Source organism: Patella vulgata, chromosome 6 (assembly GCF_932274485.2).
Source record: "Patella vulgata chromosome 6, xgPatVulg1.2, whole genome shotgun sequence".
In the NCBI taxonomy this organism is placed as follows: domain Eukaryota; kingdom Metazoa; phylum Mollusca; class Gastropoda; family Patellidae; genus Patella; species Patella vulgata.
The window spans coordinates 54,236,265-54,258,009 of record NC_065884.2 but is presented as its reverse complement, the minus strand read 5'-3'; the positions used below and the strand labels follow the sequence as shown (position 1 = coordinate 54,258,009).

General features: G+C 37.0%; 1 non-coding gene across 1 annotated transcript; it reads left to right on the top strand.

The window, feature by feature from the left end:
• Positions 1-10,759: 10,759 nt before the first annotated feature.
• On the top strand, positions 10,760-21,508 carry LOC126824397 (uncharacterized). Its single transcript, XR_008788617.1, has 3 exons — positions 10,760-10,955; positions 14,441-14,530; positions 21,429-21,508. It is a non-coding gene; the product is annotated as an uncharacterized LOC126824397 (transcript).
• The last annotated feature ends 237 nt before the right edge of the window (positions 21,509-21,745 follow it).

Here is a 21,745-nt window from a genome sequence, read left to right as displayed (position 1 = left end):
TGTATACATTGGAATGCACGTAAAAGATCCCTTGGCAGTTGGAATTCGATATAAGAGTAGGCGATAGTGCCGCTGCCCGGGCAAAATTCCCCTCATAGCACACTGTATGGCGTATGCCAGTCTTCATTAGCCCAGGTTAGGAGCAGAACAGTAGGACGTTAAACCCCATTTCATTTCATTTCGTTAATAAGCAAACTAATTGTTCCAATGAATGAGAATACTAAAATCTTACAAATGTTTATTGACAAATTTATTGTTTTAATGAAGAAGCGATACTAAAATCATGCTATAAAACTGAAATGCGGACATAACATAACCAGAACTCCTTGATTCAGTTGAATAGGTGAAACAATAGTCCATGTCATTTGGATTTTACATGTTGCTTTGTTTCAGGAGAGGAAGGTCTGAAGATGAAGCTGGTGTTGAGATATAACCGACTTTGTTTTCCACCATAGACACAGTAAGATAAAATTAAAACTCAAATTAACTAGTAAACACCCGCTTTATCTTTCGAAATAATTCTATTACCGTATTGAGCTTGTCCTATCACTAATCGAAATAAAAGACCAAATTAGTTCTATAACCGTATAGGCTAGAGCTTGCCCTATCAACTCAAATTTCGCCCTAAATAAAAGAAGTCCTTTAATGAGTTATCTGTAAAAAAGTTGGATTATACACTCTTTCTTCCTATAACTAATATACGATTTCTAAAATAAACTGACGATAACCCTAAAAATTAAATCCATAGCTTTTAGCTGTACTGTTTCCATTTGCCATAATCCTGATTTGTACCCCGACCCACCCTTTGCTATATGAACATACACGTTCATGTTGGTGGAATCACAAAGTAATCATTATGTACGATCCTTAAAATCCTAGGACAAATATCTCCGAAATACCCCCAGCACTACGATCCCAACAGTATAATAAAATTAGATATTGCTAGCTAATGAAATTTACACTTAAATCATTATAGGGATCAGGTGTTGTAAATTGTGACCTATTTCGTGAGATTATTTCTAATACGATTCCGATAATTCTACTGCGATGCGATTACTATTACAGATAATCCTAATAAGTCAATGTACGCCTGTTGTATACGTTACTATCAACTGTATGTAAGCCATTGCTAGTTGTTAGTATTTTATCATGGATACCAATTCGCTTATGCTTGACTGAAATAGCGAGTTGTGAAATGTCAACTGCTGCCTTATATTCATACTGCTTTGTCACAAAGTTTGGCATTTTATGACCGGTCATTTTGTAGTAGTGTTTAATCAAAAGACAGAGAGTAGATTGTGGAATAGCGGTAATTTGTAAAATGTCCGACATTCATGTTACATCGTTTCGTTATGATTGTATGTGCACTGAACTAGAAGTTAAACCCCATCCTTACATCTTGCAGACGATCGAGAAGGATAAGGAAGATAATGTCTTGATAACTAAGGATACCACGTCCCTTTCTCTTGCTGGGAATAATAAACAATGGAGAGACGCGAGAATCAGAGATGAAGATTGTCTTGTACTTTTTAAAACTCTTGTTAATAATCTCTATGTGGTTGCCCTGGATTTGAAATTCAACAACATAGGTGATGAAGGAGCTCGGCATATTGGGGATTTGATGGCCGAAAACTGTACGCTAAAGGATTTAAACTTGATCTTCAATGATATTGGAGAGGATGGTGCAGGGTTCATCGCAAATGGATTGAAGTCCAACGAAACTTTGTTGTCTTTGAGAATGACTGGAAATAAAATAGGCCACAAAGGAGGTATGCATTTTGCTGGAGCATTACAAGTGAACTCCACTTTAGCTGCTTTGGATCTTGGCGATACGGATCAAAACATCGAATCTATGATCGCCTTATGTTCCGTTCTGTACCAAAATACAAGTTTGAAAAGTTTAAACCTCAGTCGACCGCTGCTATTCACAGTTCAAGAAGAAACTACAAATCATTTTGCGAAGCTGCTCAAAGTCAATGCTAGTTTGCACGAATTGCATCTCAGGAAGAGTGACATTCGAGACTATGGCATGACCAGGTTAGCTGAATGTTTAATTAATAATTTCACCTTGACGCATCTTAATCTGAGTAGTAATCGAATCACAAGAGACGGGGCAAAGGAATTAGTAAACGTTCTGAGTAATAACACGTCCTTGAAATTAGTTGATTTGGCAAATAATCGTTTAGAGGACAAAGGCGCCATTTATGTAGCAGAAGCACTGATACATAATACGAAACTTCAGACTCTTGTGATAACAAACAATAACATTAAAAGTCGTGGTTTGTGTGCTATTGCTAACAGCATTAAGCAAAGTATGGGACTAACAAACATCTATATTTGGGGGAATGACCTTGAAACAGATGCTTGCGTGGCGTTTGCTCAATTAATTGACACTGGGCGTATTCGTAAAACCAACACGGATGTGAAACCCTACGTAGTCGATGGAGTTACATACCTTAGTGAAATAAATGCCAAGCCCGGACGTCATTATACATGGGCGCCTAGTTACGAAGATGATTTACCCGAATGGCAGTTAAAGGAGGATGAGGAGATTCTTAGTATACCAATTGGTTAAATAATGCGTTTTATGTCTCCTTTCTGGGCCAGATATGCTTCTGGACCTGAAATTTGTGTCTTACTTCTGATGACGTAAAAAAATAAAGCACAGTCGTTTTTGCTAATCACATAGAAATTAAACTGAGAAATGAAATTATAATCCTTTTTGACTTTGTTGTTGTCTACTTTGATGGAAGAAAACAAATGAAATGGAATGAAATGGGGTTTAACGTCCTTCTGTTCTGCTCCTGTACTGGGCTAATGAAAACGGGCATACGCCATACATTGTGCTATGAGGGAAATTTTGCCCGGGCAGCGGCACTATCGCCTACTCTTATATCGAATTCCAACTACCAAGGGATATTTTACGTACATGGAAGAAAACAAAAACCAACCAAAATATACCAATGATTCATGTACAAACATAATTCCTTAAAGACTTGATGCCTGATTTTAAAACTGTAGAATCACCTGCAAAGTACAATTTTGTGAAATTTGCATCTCTAATAGGAATATCGGTCAAAGGAATGACCCAATTTGTTCCAGTATTTACAAAAGTCTATTTTGCCCCCCCCCCCCCCCATGTGGGAAAACGGCTACCATCTTTATTTGCCCTGAAAACAAACTGATGAGCAAGATTTTAATCCGATTGAATCCAAGCTGGGGGATTATCTAATACTGGTATTTTGATTAAATTCCAATTCCAAATAATCAACCTGGGTACATATTGGCATGGATTAAGCCTAGAGAAATTTGATTTTTTTCCGAAAAATGCAAGTCAAGCATCGCTACTTTAATTAATATTTAAAATCTAAGATATGTGTGAGATAATGAATTCTATAACAAGCATGTTCTTAGATTAACTTCATTTTCTTAAATTGAAATCTAAGTTTTAAAATACAACAAAACTAAAATATTGCAATGAGAAATTATAATGTATTCAGAATAACAAGCACATTGGGACGAGCAAAATACAATTGATCAATTTCATTAGTTGTTTTTTTTGTATGCTTTCCATTTGTCTGTTTAGTGTTAGTATAGCCTGCATGTTATTATTTTTGAAAATATTGACAGACCAATCCCCGTTCGGTTATGGGTGTATTGGATTTAGTAAATATTTACATTGTATTTCTTTACACAAATTAAAAGTGGGCTTATCTATAGAATCCATTGTGATGACTTTGTATATATGCTCAAGAATGGTGTAAAGCGTGTTTATGGATGACATAATGGTGTAAAGTGTGTAAGAATGTACGACGCAATGGTGTGGGGATGAATGACCTAATGGTGTAAAGTGTGTGGGAATGAATGTCGTGGTGATGTAAAGTATGTGGGGATGAATAGCATAATGATCTCAGCTCTATCGATATCGTCCTCTTACGAAGACTGGCTTAAAAGTTATAAGCCTGAAAAGGATAGATCAGTTGGATTCAAACAAACTTTTGCCACCAACAAGTACGGTCATTGAATGAATCAAAGCCACAGGAAATGTAACTGCAGTGCTATCTTCGTTCCATACCATCTTGTGAACCTACCCATTGAATCACCAGAGATGGACAGAACTAGCTATAGGACAGTTATCAAGCACTTGCAACTGAAAGGACAAATCCCAACACAGATACATTTCGACATAGTCTCCAAATATAACTTCCTTTTCCACAGTGGGCTGCAAAATTTAAACCTGAAAGAGCAAGCCTTGATGATGACCCCCCGCGTCCTGGAAGACATCAACAGTATTACCCGGGTGCATGACATGGTGATGGCTAATCAAAGATTGACCACTCGACATATTGCCAGTGTGGTTGAGCACATTAATATGAATGATAAACGTTTCGGCAGGATGGGTGCCAAAGCTCTTGACTGTGGACCAGATAAGTGTCAAATCTGCGCCGTTTGGATGCAGATCCTGATAACATTTTGGACAGATTTGTGACCAAGGATTAGACAGACTTGTTTCCAAAAATGAAAAGGGATCTAGCCGGTCGTCATTTTCCTAGTAATGAGGACGTCATATGTCAGCAGAGAACGGCGTTTTTAGGGTGACTGAAATTTTTTTCTTCCTGACCGGCATCTAGGCCTTGAAATATCATTGTGTACATCTCAATGGGAAACCATCAAGTTTGTACAGGCCTTGTCAACCAGCCCTCGTGGTTTCGGTAATTGATAGATTCTAGGTGTCAGGCAGTAGTATCGCTTGTCTAAACCTCTTCGTTTCTCTGTCCACGTGTACAGATTGTTCAATAGCCGGATTTATATATAGTACCTGGTGAATGTTCAAGGTTAAACTCAATGTAAATGTTGTATATATGATGCCAAGTAGAGTGTCAAAATGTGACTAGAACAAAGAAGCTACGACCCATAACAGTTGTAAGTGATATCAAAGAATGTGTAATTATTACTTTTTAACGGCAAACTAATTACATACTTCATGCATACACCCCCTCCTCTATAGAACATTTACTAGAAATGTATGTCTTTTCTCGCATAGATAACACCCCCTTCTTATTTATAATCAGATATCAGTACTATATGGGTTGATGATAATCTATACGTAACTATACATCCGGTGAATACATATAGGCTACAAAAATAGAGTCTACATTTTTCTGTATTCTAACAACAGATGCTATAATTAGCTTTTAAAATCTGAATACATATACATGTAGGCTACAAAAATAGAGATGGTCTACATTTTTCTGTATTCTAACAATAGATGCTGTAATCAGCTTTTAAAATCCTTCTAGGCTCCTCCGTTCAAACTCTACACTAAATTATAGATTGCGTTCGTGATCTCCTGGTCACTTTCAGTTAGAATGTGATGGAAATGCGAATGCCAGTTAAATTTTAAAAAAAATCAACTGCCCTATTCACTGAAATCTCGACATGTTTAAGTTTTATGGACGTAAATATTGCATAAATTGATAATATTGATGAAATCTTTAACTAAAGGTATCGTATTAATGGGTATAAACATGTGTCTAGACTTGTGTAGAAATAGGTTGGTCAACCCCTTTAAGTGGTTGTGCCCTAGTTAGACTAGAGATTGGGTGTGTGGTATCGGGTCAAGCATTTCACCCTCTCCTCCTTGAAATACATGTATACTCTAATTATTTACGGTTACTTTACAGCGACAATCAAATAGATTTTAACATTTTAAACCCAACAGCACAAAGGATTACCACCCTCATCCAAAAGATGATCAAGGATTTCTTCAAAGTTAGCTACTTTTAGGTATTCATTAGTACCTTTTAACGTATGATTTCCGTTATATTTCTGACTATAAAGTGTGTAAATGAATAACCGGTGAAGAATGCTAGTAGCCTACATTGGTTGAATCGTTATGAATGCAGCAGAACTCCACAAATTTATTTACTATGCGTACTCGTCAAATGAGAAGTGATATCAGATGTTTTAAAGAGATTAAACACGCATCTTCAATCTCTATCAACATATACACTCATAATCATAATAATATACGCTAAATACTTAAATTTATTAACTATGCGAAATCGTCAAATGAGAATGGCATCAGGTGCTCTATAGATATAACGCACGCACTCTTAATCTTATTACATGATATAGAAGCCCAAGCCCATTGTAGTCAAGGAAATGCTGTGACCCCACCCCCTTCAGCAATGTATGCACTCGTAATCATATACACTAAATACTTAAATCACATATGTGAGTTGCAAACGACTGACGAAATGTATTGTCGATGTGAATTATCCCGCATAGCACACTGTAATGCATATGCCCGTCTTCATTAGCCCAGTGGGGCATAAAACCCCGTTTCATTTGACGACGAGGAGAAAAAACCCTCTCATTCATTATTTTTGTATGACGATTGTGTGCTCAAATATAGATACCTATATCCATGTAGGTTAAGAGACGGGAGTTCAAAGACCTCTTCAATCCAAACACTACAAGTATGTACAGAAACAACATAAATAGAAACCGCTCGTTATCTGTGAGCGATCATGACATGTACATTGTTCTTTGATGAAGACTGCCGATAACAGTATTACAAATACCTCAGTTTTTTTTATGTTTGAGCCGCTTGACCCTTCTCTGGCACTTAACATGGATAATATGGATACCATCGCCACATAACAAACACCATTATGATTCATTTTCTACGATTGTTTTCAAACTCTCGGATTATTTGAAATATACATTTTTTAGAAAAAAAAATACCCTGGACGCAGTTGCAAGAGGAAAAAACTACGTATAGAATTTATTAGAGCAATAACTGTGTAAAAATTTAATTCCGATAGGATTCCTCCGTTTGGAAAACTGAACTATATTTTGCATGTCAACGATTCAGCATTTGGGTTTAATTGTAACTTCCCAATGCTAGCAAGGTGGATTTTCTTTCGCTAAACCTCTGATCTACAGTTTTTTAGTGGTAGGGAAAAACACTACCCGTCTCTGAATTTCGATAGTTGTCCCCCTCAGGACAATCCCATCAGGTTTTTAAAAAATAATCCCAGGAACTAAAATCTGCAGACCAGACTAGACCAGACCAGTAGAAAAGTGGTATGAGGTTTAACGAGACCTGTATATGGATTTTTAAACGGGTGGAAGGATTGACAGAGCTTAAGTCATGGCCAACGATATGTCTTCTAGTTTGTTCATGGTGTTTCAAGTTTAAGAACATTTGATGAAGAACATCAATCGTTAAAGGTGGCAGCTTATCACCTTACGGTTATGTCGATATTACTGTTTGCTGAGGCACTCCCCTTTGACGACTCATTAGACCAATTTTTTTCCTATTATTTGATAGAATTCCATTCATTTTAACTATGTGTAAGATGAGTTTTTAAAACACCATATTAACCGTGTGTGTGTGTGTGTGTGTGTGGTGGGGGGGGGGGGGTAACACAACTATACTTAGTATCAAATTATACTCTATTGTATAATTTTGTATAGTAGTAATAGTATGTCAGTAATTAAATCCAAATGTGGGTTACGCCGAAATTTTTGTCATTTTTGTGAATCAGGTTACCGCTTAAAATTTAATTGTATGGTGCCGAGAAAATATGCCACAATGTAGTACAATAAGACTAACTTCTTTCGAACATAAACTACTTATTTTGAATTTTGTGTTTTGTTTAGTAGTTATTAGTTTTTTATGTTTTATTCTTGCATCTACTGTAACGCAAAATGTAGCGGTAACTGTCGATTAGGAATAGAGAATGGCGTCTTTGTCACAATCTTTGAATACTGATGTCAAATCAAAAGCCGATGTGCAATCATCCATGTCGATCGGTGCCTTAGGCACCAACATTAATAGCGGTTGGGGACCAGTTCCTGGTCCAACAAAAAAAAATACTCAGCACCAAGTAACCAATCAACGAAATGACCAATATCCCATTAACAACAACACGTGTTACCGCCGGCGAAAAATGTTATGGGGTCGCTTCCGTGTAAGCGTTTCCGCGCGCGTGTAATGCGACCGTTTGTATGTAAACACGCGCGTGGAAACGCTTACATGGGAACGGCCCTATTACATTTGCATCGATGAGAGAATACAGACTTATGACGTCATTTACCTGGGATTCCCCATATTTTTCAGTGATTTGTCTGTACACATGGACATGCAAAAAACGCACACAAACTCATATTTGAAAGCGGACCTAACTCGGGTTTCAAGAAACAATCTTGCTCCGAATGATGCTTTTTTTTTTACTTAATGCCATGCACTACCATTAACATGTGCCTGAAGTTTAAACAACATGTAGATTAAAGAATAACACAGCTGCAGACGTGACTAAACAAACATATATAATAGATTTGTCAACTGTAATGTGAGCTATTTTTTGTTTCTTTAAATTATGGCGCAGTTAAAGTGGATGTTTTCGTAAAGAATCTTTGTGACACTGGGCGTTCATCACGTATACAAACTGGAAAAGGTGGGAGTTTTTTGTTACGAGAATTTTCTAAACATTCGTCTTTCGGACTTTTTGGCCTTGACATAATAAAAACAACCAAATAACCCAGAAAACGTCGTGATATTTAGCACTCATCATGATTCAATTTCATTATAACATAATTTATATCGGATAGGTTGGGCTGTATGGCGTAATTTCAAAGCAATGCTTCCCATGAGCGAATTTCTTCAACGGTTTCTAAACAATTTTAATTGAGTATGATATTCGACAGCAAGCAATTGCTCGTCACCATGAAATCGTACATCCATCGTTGTGCATACGCCAGCAAACAACCTCTTGTGGTGCAATTTGTTTGTTGATCATTCAACGCACGCTGAAATATCACATGGAGCCACGGTAGCTTTGTGAGTAAGACGTTGGCTCGCTAACCTGGAGGTCCCGTGTTCCATCCCTGCGATGGCCGAGAAAGTTCTGCGATGTTTTCCGGCGTGGTTTCACTAGGGCAGTGCTGCAGGACGGGGGAACTGGCAAGGAACAGTGTATAGTCGTTCGGATGGAACCAAAAACCGAGGTCCCGTGTATACAATGGCGTACACGTAAAAGAACCCCGGGAAGATGGAATTCGATATATGAGTAGGCCATAGCGCCGCTGTCCGGGCAAAATGTCCCTCATAACACACTGCATGTCATATTCCCGTCTTTATTAGCCCAGTCGGACGTTAAACGTTAACGGTAGGACGTTAAACAACATTTCATAAAATAGCATGTGATCTGGTGACCTGCCTAAACTAAACTTTTATCCATGGGCGCTGCGATTTGACTTGTCGCATGATGAACGGGGGCAATTTCTTGCTCGCACACAAACATGACCATAATTTCGACAGTTCTAATGTTGCACATGCGCTCAAATATTAGAATGGAGCATGTGCGAAAAGTCATTCGCTTTACGGGAGTTGCGATAGCTCAGAGAGTAAGGCGCCCGCTCACTAACCAGGAGATCTGGCATTCGACCACGGTGATGGGTGAGAAATGTCCTACATTTTTTTATGCGTGGCTCTAGAGGGAGGGGGTGGGGAAAATGTCCATGGGTAATATTCCTAGAACCCCTTTCCCGAACCCCAGTGGATTTTGATGGGTCAGAACAGGTGTTTAATTTGTTCAATGGGCGTACTCCGGTGTCCATGCGAGTGACCATTAGGAGTCTGGAAAGGCCATTAGCAACCCATGAGCTCCAGTGGTGCCCAGAAAGGGTCTGGGGAGCTCTACTGGGAGCTGGGCTTCCGAAAGAACCAATGGAAGCGGTGTCTAGGAAGGCTTGGCACCCGGAACCCAAGGAGGTCACACTTTTTTTTCTGTAATTAATGATGGGTTTTTTCGTATTTAGCGATATTTCTGTATTTAGATTTTTACGGTAAATAATATCAATTGCTGTAGATACCATACCAATTTGACAATTTAGTGAATTCTAGAGATGATTGCGTGTGCATAATTAGTTGTGAGACATTGTTAATGATTTTTGTAACACAACGGGTTCAACATACTAGTCTATACCTCCGCGGATCTCATCAACACCATTTCCCAGTGACGGTGGTATTTTCCCGTAGCTAATAATTAGGTGTCTCTCTTGCCAATCAGTTCAGTTTTATATTCTATTTCGCTATCTGTTTTGCTCGGCATTTAATGGACCGGGTTGTCTATTAAGGAAGTCCTTAAAATATTTTTGAAGTTTTTGACAACACTGCAAACGGATATCATATCGAGCCGTCATATTGTCCAAACAGTATAGATATATTACTGATTAAAATATTGTTAATCAAAAGTACAAGATTTTAGTTAGCAAAACATGATTTTAAACATGGAGAAAATTAATCATTTTCTAGTTTTGTTAATTTGAAATTAATTTAAATTTACAGACAATATGAATTATATCCGTGTGCGCTTTACAGTCGAGGTACTAGATTGTTATCATTCTGAAAATATTTTTTATAAAGTTTAAAACTCTGTGCTACCAACGGGCTATCTTATTACACCTGTCAGAGCTAAATTAATTATGTTTGACAAGTAGCATTTATATTCTTCATATATTTTATCTTGAAAACATTAAAAGCAGTGAAGCCAAATAAGATAATTTAAATGAACACTTTAACGATATACATGTATTCAGACGATACAATAATTTTTATCTGAAGACGGCATGAGAAAAAGCATTTGTTTATTACCGTTATCTCGAAGTCTTCCACTAAACAAAGATAGTATTAAAATTTCTAATAGAGCAACATGGATTTCACAAATATTTTCCTAGCGTTGTTCTTTATAAATAATTTATCACTTGTGGATAGTAAATTGGACGATAATTTAATATTAACTTATAGGGACGATGACCATTTACAGAAGATTTATTCGGATGGTAGCAACGTTGTTTTCGCGTTTTTTACTTTGAAAAATGAACTTGTGGATTGTGATATACGTACTCTCAATGGATCTGTTTCAGCCCATCTGTTCAAAGAGGTATAGTACAGTTTTGATGGATAATGAAGCAGCGATGCGAGAAGGCGCCCATGTTTCATTTGTAACACCATTGTTGATTTGTCTTTTTTTCCGGTTGTCATTTCTTTGTTTTGTTAGTTTGTTTTACTTATTGGTGAGGTTTGTTGTCTAAATTACTCGTGTTGTCTACCCGTTTCTATCCGTATACCTGTTGGCGTAAGTGTCAACTCCCCGCAGAGGGTTGAACTCTTTGGAATTAAGGGATATTGGTTCACAGACCAATTTACAAATCGACAAGCCCCCACCCCACTCTCTGTTCAGTAAGACTTTTCTCATATACGTGCGTTCCACCATTATTCTCATGACCTTGCATAAAGCCATTATATGGTCAACTTTGATATCCACTAAAACGTCCTACCTTAACCCATTACAAGATGTACGACATCCTACTAACTTGATCGTAAGGACTGTTATTGAGTTAAGTGGCGTGGTTTCGATAAGGGTCTACCCTCGTGGGTTTTCTCCCACTGCTAAAGAACCCTAAACGTAAGCGAATTATAGAAATAAAAAAGGACCCATATGTTAGTCCAGATATGACCTACGAGTGGGCGTTACCCCCCTCTCTCTCTCTCTCTCTCTTCCTCTCTCTCTTTTTCCCCCCCAAGTCAGCAACCAAGGTTTTAAGACTAATGGGCGCTGACATAACGAGGGATATATACACTCTGATTATAGTGTAAACTGATATACCGGATTACCTAAGTATACATATGAAGAAAACAAGCAGCAATTTATGCAGTAATTTTATCGTAAAAAAACACTATCATAAATCTGAAACATTACAAACACTTGTATAAATATCGCGAACAAGACTCATAAAATACGATCGTGTTACCAAGATTTTAATTGTTACCTTATCCATGCATCAACACGTTGGACATAGGATTGCAATAAATTATAAAATTCTGAAATTAAATAGAGAAACATTGGATAAAAAATAATTAAAACGAAAAGTGTACAACAGTGTCGTTTTGTCCACAAAAATATATATGACATGTAAAAAGCCACATCTTTGTATACACGATTGTTACCGTTATGTGGAGCAAGTAAATGCATCGAATGATGAATATACGTTATCACTAGTCTTTGTATAATATAGCTTATTTTAATCTAATAAATGTGCAAATGGCAAGATTCTTAAACTGCAATTGTCAAGGGTTATAGACTTCAATAACCACTTCACCTATATTTGAAATACCTATTTAGACTTAGAAGATATTAAATTCCGATTAACTAATTAGGCTTCCAGGCGTAGATCCCATAAATTTTCTGATATATGTAGATTACGTCAAGTTAAATGTAATCAACATATCTTCAACGGTTGGTTCAAACGTTAAATGGCTAATAATGTCATCCGTTATTGATCCATCCGCCAAACTAGTATTCCCACGGCAGTGGTAAAATGTAGATCTTCTGTAAAATCTATAACCTACATTTTTCATTTCGTCTATATGATTAACATTTCTGTCCTACATGTTGCAAAACCCCTGGGACTCTTATTTACGATATCTTAAATCATTTAGAATCGATTTTCAGCTAGAGATTTATGTCTTCGTGCACAAAGCTCCAAGAAGATAAAATAATCTTCACAACTCCCTCGAGTCCATTAAAAATACTTTAACGCTATATTCCTTTTTAAAAATGTAGATCAGGTAGTTTCACAGAAACTTTTAAAGTCTTTTATGCGTTGATATGTTGCCTACTTTTCCGCAGATTGTAGAGTGAGCGACGCCTGGATCATATCAGGCCTGGGACTATAAACTCAGCTCTGTCCCATTCGCTTGAGACTCACTCACTTCACTCGTTCGCCCTGTTAACACCTGAGCTCCAGTGATCCAGTATCCCAGTTATCCAGTTATCCAGTCTTCCAGTTTTTCCAGTCTTCCAGTTACCCATTCACCATGGACCCGATAGTAAAAACCTACCAAGTGCCAGAAGAAGAGACAAGCCGCATATCATACCACGTGGCCGTCAGCAGCACGGAGAGATTAACCGACAGGGGAATCTTGAAGTGCCTGATCGACCTACTCGGCAAGTGGGAAGACATATTAACAATCTACCTAAAAGAAGACGAGTGGCACATCCATGTAAGAACGAAAGAAGTAAAAAGTAAACTCCTCGATAAAGGGAAACACACGCACATGGGGATAACATATCAGTTCCACAAACGTTTTACCAAAGTAGTCACCCTTACAGTCTACGACTTCCCTGTATCATACTCCGATGATTACTTCCTAGAAATTATGGGTGACATCGGACATGTGAGAACCTTCCAAGACCAACAACTCCCGGGCACCCATGTCTACAAAAGAATAAGAGAAGTGGAAATAGAGATCCAGAACAAGAAATTCAAAGATATACCCCAAGTAATAGTATTAAAAGCACATTACGGAGATGCCAAAGTACGAGTAGTAACACCAGGCCAACCTTCTCCATGCTTCAGATGCGAGAAGTTTGGCCATTCACGAAGAGAATGCCCTCTCCGGGCCCCTGAAAAAGACAAGAAAAAGAAGACAGCTCCAATAGTCCCAACAGTCCCACCAACCACAGTAAAGACAGTACAAAACAGCAAGCCAACAGTTCCAGAAAATAAACCACCAGTAACCCAGTCTCCACCAGTCGAACCAAAAGCTCCAAAAAGAAGAAGAGAGGATGGAGCCAGATCAACATCAGAAAAATCAGACTTTGAATTTTCTAAACCAAGACCCCCTCCATTAAAGATAAACGAAAGTAATATTGAAATACAAGAATGCAGCTACCATCCCTCTACGTCAACACCTCGCGACATAAGTTTTGATATTAATATCCACAGTATAATCAGCAACAATAGCACATTCGACGACTAAAAAAATATATAACACGTGATTGTCTGCGATATCACTTCGGTGGAAGCGGACGTAAAATACAACTAACTCATCATCATCATTCGCTTGATTTTATAATCCAATCGTGTTGCCTACTTTTCCGCAGTTTGTACAGAGAGTGAAGCCTGTATTATAGCAGGGCTGGGACTATAAACTCAGCTCTTTCACATTCACGTGATTTTATTGTTTATTGTCTGCATTGTTCGTGTGTGATGTTGCTTACATGTTGCAAATAGTTAAATATATCTTGAATTGTTAGCTTAACGATTAGTTAATATCCATGATCGTCATTTGCATTTTTTCAACAATCTCTAATTTGTCTTGGCTTCAAAATCAAATATCAATGGTAAATAATCTTCCAGGTAGAATTTAATCGGATTAATGCGAGGCCTATTAAAAAGATTTCAGCAACAAATAATAAGTGGCACTAACCAGTTTCACATTCATCATGTCTTTGTAAAAAAAAAACACTTTAACACTATAGCGGTTTTCAAGTGGTTTAAAATCAACCGAATGGCGATCAGAGGCTATATAATGTATAGTAGTTTTTTGATAAGATTTATTGGATTTATTTTTAATTTACAGGCATTAAATAATAAGGAAGTGGAAGCTGAAATGAAAATGATTGATATTAGTCGACTAATTAGACAGTGTAAACGATTTATAAGAAAAATGGTAAATATATTTAAATATATTTTGAAATTGCTAAAGACCCCTACGCGCAAGCGAATTATTGAAATAAAATTAAACCATATGTTAGTCCCGAAATGACCTAGTTTATGTCGAGTGGACGTTAAATCTCTCTCTCTCTCTCTCTCCCTCTCTCTCTTACCGTTTGGTATCTATAAATATTTTGTCCTAAATAAGCAATCCGTTCTTAAGGTAACACTTCACTCACACGCTTCAGAAGGATTTGTATGTAGGGATATTGTTTGATAATACAAGTGATTATAATTCAGTTCAAGGGTCCCTTTGCTCGGATATGAAATGAAATGAAATGAAATGGGCTTTAGCGTCCTACTTTTCTGCTACATCAAGAGTAATGAAGACGGGCATATGCCATGCAGTGCGCTATGGGGGGAAATAATGCCCGGACAACGACGCTACGGCTTACTCTTATTTCGAATTCCAACTGCCATGGGTCTTTTCTTTAACGTGTACGCCAAGGGTCCTCGGTTTTTGGTTCCCTTCGAACGACCAGACGCTGTTCTTTGTCAGGCCCTCTATTCTACACAACTGACAAAGGGAAACCACTTCGGAAAATCCAGAGGAACTTCGTCGGTCAACACCGGGATGGAAACCTGGAACTCCATGTCAGAGAGCCGGTGTCTAATCACTGAGCCACCGCGGCTCTGCCAATATATCAGCAACATAAATTAAATGAAAATAATTGGGGCTTAACGTCCTTACGGGCATACGCCATACAGTGTGCTATGAGGGAAATGTTTGCCTGGAGCAGAACAGAAGGAAGTTAAACCCCATTTCATTTCATTTTATTTTCATATCGAATTCCAACTGCCAAAATGTTTTATTACGTGCACGCCAATTTGTACACGGGACCTCGGTTTTTCGTTCCATCTCTCCTGCACCACTGGCAATGGGGAACCACGCCGGAAAACCCGATGAACTTTCACGGCCATTGCAGAGACCTCCTGGTTAGCGAGCCAACGTCTTGCTCACTGCGGGCTTCTACACCTATGTCTTTAAGCACCTATGTATCTAGTAAATGCTGATTACACCATGCTTTCTTTTCGCCGGAGCACGCTATTTAGAAAACAGAGTTAGTTGTCCAAGAGTCTTGCATACTAAAATGGCCATGTTGAAATATTAAAGTATTTAGAAATGTAATAATGCCATGGTGAATAGATCACAGATCCTACTTTACAATAAAAACCTCACACGAAGTCATGAAGTTGCCAAAATAACAACAGGAAGAAAGGTAGGAATGAAAATATTTTCCTTTATGTAATTAGTTTAAATTCCATCAAAAATATAACAATAAACAAATCAACTAATGAATCTAATATTAAAGGAGCTAAGTCTCTAACTCAATATTTTCTATAATATTTGAAATTAAAAACACGAATTAAAATTCAATATTGATCAATTTCAATCAATATTGGTGTTTTTATCTTGTCAATAAACCTACAGGATCCTAATATCCAATATTTAAGACACAATTAAAGATACATTATACAAGAGCTAAATCTGCCTATTGCAAGTCTTTATTAAGGTTTCAGATGTTATAAAATTTATTAATTAAGACCTTTATTTACATGACAAGCTCAAAATCAATTCTGTAGACCCACGGATGGCTTGGATACAGTTTGGATTTAAACAGTCATTCATTTAAAATTAAACCAATAAATGGCGGACCAAGCTAACGTTTACCGTTAGTCGCTGATGTCACTACCGGAAACTGGCGTTAAAAGGCCTGCCAAGCGAGGCTACCATAGCCATTGAGCATGTTACTTGATAATCGAGAATATGTGGATGGAGTTATCGCCTGTCAATCAAACGATCGCCAATTCTCATAGACGGTGCAGACACAATTGAAGCCTATTTCTAGTCCAAACTTCCAACAGTGACAATTCCGTTCAGATCAAAGTAAACTGACTGAAATTTTCAACATTTTCTTTTTTTATCATCTATTTTTGAATTATTATAACAAGAATGGCCAACTCTTTATAAAACTCTTAACTAATGTATCTTTAACATTTTATAATCAGTACACGACTCGTGTACCCTATGGTTCGGGGGTCATTTTGTAATGAACATAAAAACATATCCTACAACACAACGTGGAATGCTCTAAGCAGGCGTAAATATCTGCCGTTCAGTTTGAACTGTTCACGTATTTCAGCGATCATAATTGACTAGAAATTACAATATTTTTTTTCAAAAATGGAATATAAATCTCTTTGCATACATTCATATTACATTAATATTATGTGCTTTTAGAACCATTTTTATCTATTTCAAGATTAAAAAAAATAGAGCCATACGCCCTTTACCTAATTAGTTATGCGCCCTCTTCTGAAACGAATATTAATTCTGTTTTATTAATTTACAGTTGCACATAATTATGATAATTGAACCGTGTCAACATTGGCATGTACATAAAGAAAACACTTATATACTACTGAAGAAGAATCCCGCTAAGTATTTACAGGGAACATGATTTTATGTCAGATTTTAATGTTTTCAAAATTACAATATTGCTTTATATGAGAGAAATAGAGAGCGAAATAGGGTTTAACGTCTACTCGACACAAACTTGATCATTTCGAGACTAACACATGGTTCAGTTTTATTTCAATAATTCGCTTGCGCGTAGCGTTAGCAGTGAGGTAAAAACGGGGGACCTTGAGAAACACCAAGAGGGTGGGCAGGCGGCCTTATTTCTTGTCACTTACAAACGAGGAATCGAAACCATTCGGCCATCCAACCCCACCCCCACTCTCGCGGTATATTAATAAAAATTCTAAAATGAGCAACAAGGGTCTTTAAGGAAACGAATTGCATACACATGTCAAATTACGTTACAATGATATAATTACAAAACGGTGACAATGCAGAGGAGATTGGCTGGCTCATAGCGCTTCAAAATGTGTTATTATAAGATAGCACCAGACAGGTTAATGTTTTTCTTAATCTAAAAACTGAGTTTACGGCAAATGTGCGCTATCGCTTTGAAGACTAACCGTAGAAAAAAGCGTAAGAAAGAATGACAATAATTTTCTTACACTTCCTACGGTAAAGTTGTCATTCTAATTAAATAATAGTAAAAAGCCTAATTTGCGTTGCTGAAAATAGAAAGCAATTTGTTAAATGCTTTAGTGTTGACAAGTTTCCAATTGAAGAATTCCCAGCATGTTTCCAGCAAAAAAAGAGATAAAAAACATCAACTAGATTGTTGAACTTGGTTAGAGTCTTACAACACACTAAAGATTTGGGCTATAGCATGTGATAAAGTCAATCAGCACTCATGTTCTTAAATTACTGTACGTCATTGCATACCCAATGTGGATTAAGTGATGTTGTGTTTTAATCAGTCTCCTCAATATATTTACTTGCTGAAAAAAGATTACTTACGAGACCGTCTCTAAATACATTGAGATAAATCTGGCGTGTTTGTTTTTAGCTACAATCTGAGTCCTTTAATTTCATCTTGCAAACTCATTTTGTTTATTAATACGTATACCGTTTCAAAACTAAGACGATGTTATTCTATTATAACTAATTAAGTATTAACACAGTTTAGCAGCAAAACATGAGCACAACTTCAGAATTACCGGTTAAATCCAACGTTGCACATTGTCTAATTCACTTTTTAATTGACTATTGATGTCTCAACAGGTGGTTTTCGGCTTGAAACGATAATAGTTACCTCCTCCGCTTCGATTAATATGATAAATTGTCGGTCGTTCCAGGTAATGTCGGATGTTTAATTGTATTTAAGTGTTTCGGAATAATATTTCTTAATCATGGTTTGAAAGAAAAATTGATTTGATAGATTCTGTGGGTGTGTTTCGCGTTATCTATTGCAATATACATGTATCAGCCGAGGGAGGTCATGTGTACATTTATAGTCGCCCCTTGAATCATGTGGAGGTTTAAAATCATGGGAATAGCTGATCTAGTTCAGCTCGGAACGTAGGTCTCATTACACTCGCCCCGCACGTTCAGGAACCGTCCTATTGAATCCTTGTCGAAACTAAAATCGGCCCCAGTTGATTTTATGGGGCAACGTTTTACTGCTAAGCGATCGTATGTCAGTCTCTGTGAACGCCTGGACAGTAAAGGAACATTTTAGTGAGAAAATAAGACCTTGCATACCGGGCTAGCGTCAGTATGTGCAACAAAACATTCTGTTAAAAATGCGTCCCCTTCTACAAAACGGCTTGGCCGACGCCATTAAAATCTAAATACAGGGTAACGCACCAATTTAGGTAAGCCTGGGGGGAGTGATCAGAGGTCGGATGTGACAGAGTGCACTGTACGTCCCCTTCTACAAAACGGCTTGGCCGACGCTATTAAAATCTAAATACAGGGTAACGCACCAGTTTAGGTAAGCCTGGGGGGAGTGATCAGAGGTCTGATGTGACAGAGTGCACTGTACGTCCCCTTCTACAAAACGGCTTGGCCGACGCCATTAAAATCTAAATACAGGGTAACGCACCAATTTAGGTAAGCCTGTGGGGGGGGGGGTGAAATCTTCAGTCATTTATTGCTTTGCCTAGCCCAATTTTTCAAAAATCCCAATTTTCTTTCACCTACTTACTTAAATTTCGTTATAGGGCTATCAACCATAATCAATGGACATCTACCATATCATGGGTGGCATCGTCCATTGTAGTGACATTTATTACATAAATTAAGCCTTTATGGTCTATGAACTTTAATATTTTTTCAAAAGTTTTCAAAACATAAGTATTTTTCATAGAGTATTTATTATTATTAAGCAAAATAACCTGTCTTTTCTTTAACAGGAATTTTAAGGGCGATTTCAGATAAATTTGGTCAGATAGGAGCTCACAGTTATTCACATGCCACACAAAAAAGCCCCCCACAAAAATACGACTATTGTTGTAGGTGTCACGGTGCCCAAACTGTAACCTTTAGATCAAAATGAACTTGAGACCATCATACGTTTATATTAAACAAAATAAATATTTATTCAGAACGACTGTTATAGAATGTTGCAGTTTTATTTGCATAATTGAAAGTGTTTCTTCGTTCCCCGGATTTGAAGTAGATAGGATAATAAGGGGTGTAGGTTTGTCACATAAATAGGTACTTTTAAAATATCAAATAAAACCATGTATCAAACGAGTTCGTGCTATGTATTTCCCTATTACACTATCTACATTTATGATATTTTAAAAGGGTTTGTTTTATACGTATATATTTCATAATAAATTATTGTTATCTAAACGACAATCTGTAAACATTTTATAATAAACAAGGACTTTTAAACAGGCATTATGCAAGTGCTAAATCTACCTATCGCAGGTCTTTCTGTATGCTTTAAATTTTATATAAATTATTAATTAAACATGAATTAACTTACCAATACGATAATCAACTCTTGATGCCACCGGATACTCTAGATTTTCAACAGATTTAAATACGATGTACGCTTAATGATTTAACGTAAAAATGGATAATCGAGACTTTATTTATTAGCGTAACAACGGTAGCAATGATAATCGATGCCTCATTGTTCTTGTACCGGCGATTTCTCGGTTCAGAGTGAAGTACTTTGACTGAAATTTTCAACATGATCCCTGGTCATTATGTGTTATGTAACTATTATAGCGAGAACTGTCAGTTCTTTATCTAAATCTTACATAATACCCCTTTAACACACACAGAAAATGTCTCTGGTAAAATCATTTACAGGAAAGGGACACTAATAAATAATTTCTGCCATTTCACCTCTTATGATCTCTATAGTTTCATACGTCTACATGTACTTTAGTTGTACGTTTAGAAATAACCTTTACACCCACGTTGTTTTAATTGAACAAAACATCAATCATGTTTATCTTCCAAAAGACAACAAAAAGGAAGATAAATTAATACGTAAAAACTACCTTGGCATGAGTGAAGTGAAAATATACACCATCGAACTCATTCATGGCTAGAATTGCCAACAATAATATTTAGAGAAGATAAAACTTGGGGTGGTAATCAAAGAGCTTATTTTTTGCAGTTTAATTAACAAAATACCGACAGTAATAACTCTTGACTACCCAACATTTGTACTCTTAAGATAATATTATCTAACAAGAAAGCATATCTATCTTTTTAAATAAAGTAGCTAAAAAAGTGAATAAAACGTTGGCTCGCTAACCTGGAAGTCCTGTGTTCGATCCCTGTGCTGACAAAGAAAGTTCATCGAGATAAGTTCAGAGGGCCCGTGTACACAATGGGACTCGGATTAAATTGAACATATGATATATTTTCAAAGAGCTTAATCAATGCGCAATTTAATTATTTTCTAGTAGTTGACTTCCTCTAGAAAGTTTTGAAAAATTCCCAGAGCTACGAACTATACGGATTGAATTTTGTCCTATATATGGAATCAAATGAACAGAAATAATTGCACCTAAGCATCGATCAGAAACTAAGAATATTGCCTCATGAAGCTCGGGTATGGCTAGCTTCGAATTCAGAGTACATACAATTTTTAAATTGTTCAAGTCCGTCGGACAAGTCACCCCCCCCCCCCCCGTCTAACCCCATGCAGAAAGTGTGTATCGATTTTTTGGAGTGGATCACTGAAACGGTCGTCCGTGTTGCTAAGTGTGCGTGTTAAGTGTGGTAAATGGTTAATGGGGTGAGTATGAGGTTTTATCTAGATTATTAGATTATAAGTATCACTTATTATATTTAATATATAAATTCGAACTTCTCCCTAATATACTTATCTAATTTATCGCATATCTATAGGCTAATTATGGTAATGAAAACGCCTAGTGACATTCCGATTCTTTGTATAAAGCACCACTATATTCAATTGCATGAATTTCCTTTGATACATATTATTCCGTACACTCTATTGTAGTTGAGACGAAAACTGGATGATCCAGATTCACTGATACGGGATGTGAAGAAGCGCATACGATTTCACGTAGGTCATGAAGGCAAGTAATGAAATATAAATATGTTATAGTGGTACTCGGGGCATTTACCATTAATGTCTGCACATGTGGGACTTAATTAAAATCGACAACATAATCATTGAGAACTGACCATTCTGGTTGCGAGAGAAATCATTCCTTATTAACCACATCACAAGCTTCCGTGAGAATGACCTTCTGTATCTAAAAGCTATTTGATCCATATCTTGTTCTTGTAGGATTTAAACGTCTTTTGTTAATA